A 7500-nucleotide genomic window follows, 5' to 3' on the forward strand; every position below is an offset into this window, starting at 1 on the left:
TAAGTCCGCGCGGCGTCGAAATTTCACCGCCGGCGCCCATATACCGCCGTGCGTTAGACCGTGCGTCGCCGACCGCCCGGCCGCTCGGTTCGGTACTGTAAGAGGTGTCGTCGCTGCGGCGACTCGTGCACAACACGATGCATGCGAGCTCTCGGTCTGGTCGTACCGTAGCGTTACGGCGTATGTGAGCTCGGCGAAGCACTGCGGTGCGTACAAAAGTGTCGTTCGCACTAGAACGCTTTTGAAGAATTTAGCTTCGCGCTTACTACGAGAACTTTGGTTCTCTTTTTGAGATCTTTCGGGCGTCTTGCCGACATTCGGCCAAATGTGCGCCAAGCTCTCGGCGATCGTTTCGAGGCCGGATAGCGAAGGAATTGGTGAATACGTGACGAAGAAATTTTGTATCTCGAGGACTCTGCCGTTCGTGCGGTCCGTACGTACCTCCGAGCCGTAAAACAACACGGAGCTCGAGATCTTTGACGCGGAGGTAACTACCGTGCGCCGCAGCAGCTAAGTCCGCGCGGCGTCGAAATTTCACCGCCGGCGCCCATATACCGCCGTGCGTTAGACCGTGCGTCGCCGACCGCCCGGCCGCTCGGTTCGGTACTGTAAGAGGTGTCGTCGCTGCGGCGACTCGTGCACAACACGATGCATGCGAGCTCTCGGTCTGGTCGTACCGTAGCGTTACGGCGTATGTATAACCGAGCTCGGCGAAGCACTGCGGTGCGTACAAAAGTGTCGTTCGCACTAGAACGCTTTTGAGAGAATTTAGCTTCGCGCTTACTACGAGAACTTTGGTTCTCTTTTTGAGATCTTTCGGGCGTCTTGCCGACATTCGGCCAAATGTGCGCCAAGCTCTCGGCGATCGTTTCGAGGCCGGATAGCGAAGGAATTGGTGAATACGTGACGAAGAAATTTTGTATCTCGAGGACTCTGCCGTTCGTGCGGTCCGTACGTACCTCCGAGCCGTAAAACAACACGGAGCTCGAGATCTTTGACGCGGAGGTAACTACCGTGCGCCGCAGCGGCTAAGTCCGCGCGGCGTCGAAATTTCACCGCCGGCGCCCATATACCGCCGTGCGTTAGACCGTGCGTCGCCGACCGCCCGGCCGCTCGGTTCGGTACTGTAAGAGGTGTCGTCGCTGCGGCGACTCGTGCACAACACGATGCATGCGAGCTCTCGGTCTGGTCGTACCGTAGCGTTACGGCGTATGTATAACCGAGCTCGGCGAAGCACTGCGGTGCGTACAAAAGTGTCGTTCGCACTAGAACGCTTTTGAGAGAATTTAGCTTCGCGCTTACTACGAGAACTTTGGTTCTCTTTTTGAGATCTTTCGGGCGTCTTGCCGACATTCGGCCAAATGTGCGCCAAGCTCTCGGCGATCGTTTCGAGGCCGGATAGCGAAGGAATTGGTGAATACGTGACGAAGAAATTTTGTATCTCGAGGACTCTGCCGTTCGTGCGGTCCGTACGTACCTCCGAGCCGTAAAACAACACGGAGCTCGAGATCTTTGACGCGGAGGTAACTACCGTGCGCCGCAGCAGCTAAGTCCGCGCGGCGTCGAAATTTCACCGCCGGCGCCCATATACCGCCGTGCGTTAGACCGTGCGTCGCCGACCGCCCGGCCGCTCGGTTCGGTACTGTAAGAGGTGTCGTCGCTGCGGCGACTCGTGCACAACACGATGCATGCGAGCTCTCGGTCTGGTCGTACCGTAGCGTTACGGCGTATGTATAACCGAGCTCGGCGAAGCACTGCGGTGCGTACAAAAGTGTCGTTCGCACTAGAACGCTTTTTGAAGAATTTAGCTTCGCGCTTACTACGAGAACTTTGGTTCTCTTTTTGAGATCTTTCGGGCGTCTTGCCGACATTCGGCCAAATGTGCGCCAAGCTCTCGGCGATCGTTTCGAGGCCGGATAGCGAAGGAATTGGTGAATACGTGACGAAGAAATTTTGTATCTCGAGGACTCTGCCGTTCGTGCGGTCCGTACGTACCTCCGAGCCGTAAAACAACACGGAGCTCGAGATCTTTGACGCGGAGGTAACTACCGTGCGCCGCAGCAGCTAAGTCCGCGCGGCGTCGAAATTTCACCGCCGGCGCCCATATACCGCCGTGCGTTAGACCGTGCGTCGCCGACCGCCCGGCCGCTCGGTTCGGTACTGTAAGAGGTGTCGTCGCTGCGGCGACTCGTGCACAACACGATGCATGCGAGCTCTCGGTCTGGTCGTACCGTAGCGTTACGGCGTATGTATAACCGAGCTCGGCGAAGCACTGCGGTGCGTACAAAAGTGTCGTTCGCACTAGAACGCTTTTGAGAGAATTTAGCTTCGCGCTTACTACGAGAACTTTGGTTCTCTTTTTGAGATCTTTCGGGCGTCTTGCCGACATTCGGCCAAATGTGCGCCAAGCTCTCGGCGATCGTTTCGAGGCCGGATAGCGAAGGAATTGGTGAATACGTGACGAAGAAATTTTGTATCTCGAGGACTCTGCCGTTCGTGCGGTCCGTACGTACCTCCGAGCCGTAAAACAACACGGAGCTCGAGATCTTTGACGCGGAGGTAACTACCGTGCGCCGCAGCAGCTAAGTCCGCGCGGCGTCGAAATTTCACCGCCGGCGCCCATATACCGCCGTGCGTTAGACCGTGCGTCGCCGACCGCCCGGCCGCTCGGTTCGGTACTGTAAGAGGTGTCGTCGCTGCGGCGACTCGTGCACAACACGATGCATGCGAGCTCTCGGTCTGGTCGTACCGTAGCGTTACGGCGTATGTATAACCGAGCTCGGCGAAGCACTGCGGTGCGTACAAAAGTGTCGTTCGCACTAGAACGCTTTTTGAGAGAATTTAGCTTCGCGCTTACTACGAGAACTTTGGTTCTCTTTTTGAGATCTTTCGGGCGTCTTGCCGACATTCGGCCAAATGTGCGCCAAGCTCTCGGCGATCGTTTCGAGGCCGGATAGCGAAGGAATTGGTGAATACGTGACGAAGAAATTTTGTATCTCGAGGACTCTGCCGTTCGTGCGGTCCGTACGTACCTCCGAGCCGTAAAACAACACGGAGCTCGAGATCTTTGACGCGGAGGTAACTACCGTGCGCCGCAGCAGCTAAGTCCGCGCGGCGTCGAAATTTCACCGCCGGCGCCCATATACCGCCGTGCGTTAGACCGTGCGTCGCCGACCGCCCGGCCGCTCGGTTCGGTACTGTAAGAGGTGTCGTCGCTGCGGCGACTCGTGCACAACACGATGCATGCGAGCTCTCGGTCTGGTCGTACCGTAGCGTTACGGCGTATGTATAACCGAGCTCGGCGAAGCACTGCGGTGCGTACAAAAGTGTCGTTCGCACTAGAACGCTTTTGAGAGAATTTAGCTTCGCGCTTACTACGAGAACTTTGGTTCTCTTTTTGAGATCTTTCGGGCGTCTTGCCGACATTCGGCCAAATGTGCGCCAAGCTCTCGGCGATCGTTTCGAGGCCGGATAGCGAAGGAATTGGTGAATACGTGACGAAGAAATTTTGTATCTCGAGGACTCTGCCGTTCGTGCGGTCCGTACGTACCTCCGAGCCGTAAAACAACACGGAGCTCGAGATCTTTGACGCGGAGGTAACTACCGTGCGCCGCAGCGGCTAAGTCCGCGCGGCGTCGAAATTTCACCGCCGGCGCCCATATACCGCCGTGCGTTAGACCGTGCGTCGCCGACCGCCCGGCCGCTCGGTTCGGTACTGTAAGAGGTGTCGTCGCTGCGGCGACTCGTGCACAACACGATGCATGCGAGCTCTCGGTCTGGTCGTACCGTAGCGTTACGGCGTATGTATAACCGAGCTCGGCGAAGCACTGCGGTGCGTACAAAAGTGTCGTTCGCACTAGAACGCTTTTGAGAGAATTTAGCTTCGCGCTTACTACGAGAACTTTGGTTCTCTTTTTGAGATCTTTCGGGCGTCTTGCCGACATTCGGCCAAATGTGCGCCAAGCTCTCGGCGATCGTTTCGAGGCCGGATAGCGAAGGAATTGGTGAATACGTGACGAAGAAATTTTGTATCTCGAGGACTCTGCCGTTCGTGCGGTCCGTACGTACCTCCGAGCCGTAAAACAACACGGAGCTCGAGATCTTTGACGCGGAGGTAACTACCGTGCGCCGCAGCGGCTAAGTCCGCGCGGCGTCGAAATTTCACCGCCGGCGCCCATATACCGCCGTGCGTTAGACCGTGCGTCGCCGACCGCCCGGCCGCTCGGTTCGGTACTGTAAGAGGTGTCGTCGCTGCGGCGACTCGTGCACAACACGATGCATGCGAGCTCTCGGTCTGGTCGTACCGTAGCGTTACGGCGTATGTATAACCGAGCTCGGCGAAGCACTGCGGTGCGTACAAAAGTGTCGTTCGCACTAGAACGCTTTTTGAGAGAATTTAGCTTCGCGCTTACTACGAGAACTTTGGTTCTCTTTTTGAGATCTTTCGGGCGTCTTGCCGACATTCGGCCAAATGTGCGCCAAGCTCTCGGCGATCGTTTCGAGGCCGGATAGCGAAGGAATTGGTGAATACGTGACGAAGAAATTTTGTATCTCGAGGACTCTGCCGTTCGTGCGGTCCGTACGTACCTCCGAGCCGTAAAACAACACGGAGCTCGAGATCTTTGACGCGGAGGTAACTACCGTGCGCCGCAGCAGCTAAGTCCGCGCGGCGTCGAAATTTCACCGCCGGCGCCCATATACCGCCGTGCGTTAGACCGTGCGTCGCCGACCGCCCGGCCGCTCGGTTCGGTACTGTAAGAGGTGTCGTCGCTGCGGCGACTCGTGCACAACACGATGCATGCGAGCTCTCGGTCTGGTCGTACCGTAGCGTTACGGCGTATGTATAACCGAGCTCGGCGAAGCACTGCGGTGCGTACAAAAGTGTCGTTCGCACTAGAACGCTTTTGAGAGAATTTAGCTTCGCGCTTACTACGAGAACTTTGGTTCTCTTTTTGAGATCTTTCGGGCGTCTTGCCGACATTCGGCCAAATGTGCGCCAAGCTCTCGGCGATCGTTTCGAGGCCGGATAGCGAAGGAATTGGTGAATACGTGACGAAGAAATTTTGTATCTCGAGGACTCTGCCGTTCGTGCGGTCCGTACGTACCTCCGAGCCGTAAAACAACACGGAGCTCGAGATCTTTGACGCGGAGGTAACTACCGTGCGCCGCAGCAGCTAAGTCCGCGCGGCGTCGAAATTTCACCGCCGGCGCCCATATACCGCCGTGCGTTAGACCGTGCGTCGCCGACCGCCCGGCCGCTCGGTTCGGTACTGTAAGAGGTGTCGTCGCTGCGGCGACTCGTGCACAACACGGTGCATGCGAGCTCTCGGTCTGGTCGTACCGTAGCGTTACGGCGTATGTATAACCGAGCTCGGCGAAGCACTGCGGTGCGTACAAAAGTGTCGTTCGCACTAGAACGCTTTTGAGAGAATTTAGCTTCGCGCTTACTACGAGAACTTTGGTTCTCTTTTTGAGATCTTTCGGGCGTCTTGCCGACATTCGGCCAAATGTGCGCCAAGCTCTCGGCGATCGTTTCGAGGCCGGATAGCGAAGGAATTGGTGAATACGTGACGAAGAAATTTTGTATCTCGAGGACTCTGCCGTTCGTGCGGTCCGTACGTACCTCCGAGCCGTAAAACAACACGGAGCTCGAGATCTTTGACGCGGAGGTAACTACCGTGCGCCGCAGCGGCTAAGTCCGCGCGGCGTCGAAATTTCACCGCCGGCGCCCATATACCGCCGTGCGTTAGACCGTGCGTCGCCGACCGCCCGGCCGCTCGGTTCGGTACTGTAAGAGGTGTCGTCGCTGCGGCGACTCGTGCACAACACGGTGCATGCGAGCTCTCGGTCTGGTCGTACCGTAGCGTTACGGCGTATGTATAACCGAGCTCGGCGAAGCACTGCGGTGCGTACGAAAGTGTCTTTCGCTCGAGAGAGATTTTAAAGTGTTTTGCACTGCGCTTAGTGCGAGAATTTCGGTTCTCTTTTTCGAGAGCGTTCGGGCGTCTTGCCGACATTCGGCCAATTGTGCGCCAAGCTCTCGGCGATCGTTTCGAGGCCGGATAGCGAAGGAATTGGTGAATACTTGACGAAGAAATTTTGTATCTCGAGGACTCTGCCGTTCGTGCGGTCCGTACGTACCTCCGAGCCGTAAAACAACACGGAGCTCGAGATCTTTGACGCGGAGGTAACTACCGTGCGCCGCAGCGGCTAAGTCCGCGCGGCGTCGAAATTTCACCGCCGGCGCCCATATACCGCCGTGCGTTAGACCGTGCGTCGCCGACCGCCCGGCCGCTCGGTTCGGTACTGTAAGAGGTGTTGTCGCTGCGGCGACTCGTGCACAACACGATGCATGCGAGCTCTCGGTCTGGTCGTACCGTAGCGTTACGGCGTATGTATAACCGAGCTCGACGAAGCACTGCGGTGCGTACAAAAGTGTCGTTCGCACTAGAACGCTTTTTGAGATAATTTAGCCTCGCGCTTACTACGAGAACTTTGGTTCTCTTTTTGAGATCGTTCGGGCGTGTTGCCGACATTCGGCCAAATGTGCGCCGGGCTCTCGGCGATCGTTTCGACACCAAAGTCGAAAATCGAAGGCGTTGGTAAATCCGAGCCGAAACGATACGGAGCTCGAGTACTTTGCCGTTCGAGCTGTCCGTGGGTAACTACTTGCCGAAAGCAACACGAGGCTCGAGGACTTTTGCGTAAATAACTACGTACGACGCAGCGGCTAAGTCCTCGAGGCGTCGAAATTTCGCAGGTTTCGCCCATATACCGCCGTGCGTTAGACCGTGCGTCGCCGACCGCCCGGCCGCCCGGTTCGGTACTATAAGACACAGCATTGCCACGAGTCGGTGTCGAGAGACCGAATGGCTCATATGTGGCGCGCACTTACGTGTTGGACGCGCGATCGTCCCTCGCTTCCGAGCAAGCGTGCGGACGTATCGTTGCGCTTACCGAACATCAACTCCACGGATACGAGAGTGTCGGTTTCGGCGAGATCTTTGACGATGTCGCCGTTCCCGCTTACTTGTACGCCGTAGCGAAATAATTTTCAACCGGTGCCTCGGTGTTCTCACCGCTGGCACCGTTGAACGAACAGTGCTCCACGACGTCTCAGATCGGATCGGTCTAGCGTCAGGGCTAAGCGGCCTTACAAGCCGCTGTTATGGGTGAATGAGAACAAAATTTGATCTTTCATACCGTTAAGGTATATATAAATACGAAAAGCGTGTCCGTCGACCGGCTCGAAAAGTTCCGGCGGCATTAACGACACACGAAACGCGCACGGCTCTTCCTCGCGGAGTGTCCGTAGCAGCGTAGCGTTGTCTTTCGCGTTGCTCCACCGCGAGTAACCGCGATCGCACACACGAAGCTCCCTGGTTGATCCTGCCAGTAGTCATATGCTTGTCTCAAAGATTAAGCCATGCATGTCTCAGTGCATGCCGAATTAAGGTGAAACCGCGAATGGCTCATTAAATCAGTTATGGTTCATTAGAT

General features: G+C 56.7%; 1 non-coding gene across 1 annotated transcript in view; it reads left to right on the top strand.

Moving 5' to 3' along the window:
- The first annotated feature begins 7376 nt into the window (after positions 1-7376).
- Positions 7377-7500, top strand: part of LOC139112934 (small subunit ribosomal RNA) — a 1915-nt gene continuing 1791 nt past the window's right edge. Inside the window, exon 1 of the ribosomal RNA XR_011547533.1 lies at positions 7377-7500. This exon is cut by the window's right edge and continues 1791 nt beyond it. This is a non-coding gene — a ribosomal RNA (small subunit ribosomal RNA).

The sequence above is a fragment of the Cardiocondyla obscurior genome, unplaced genomic scaffold, assembly GCF_019399895.1.
Source record: "Cardiocondyla obscurior isolate alpha-2009 unplaced genomic scaffold, Cobs3.1 scaffold71_0_91097, whole genome shotgun sequence".
NCBI lineage: Eukaryota > Metazoa > Arthropoda > Insecta > Hymenoptera > Formicidae > Cardiocondyla > Cardiocondyla obscurior.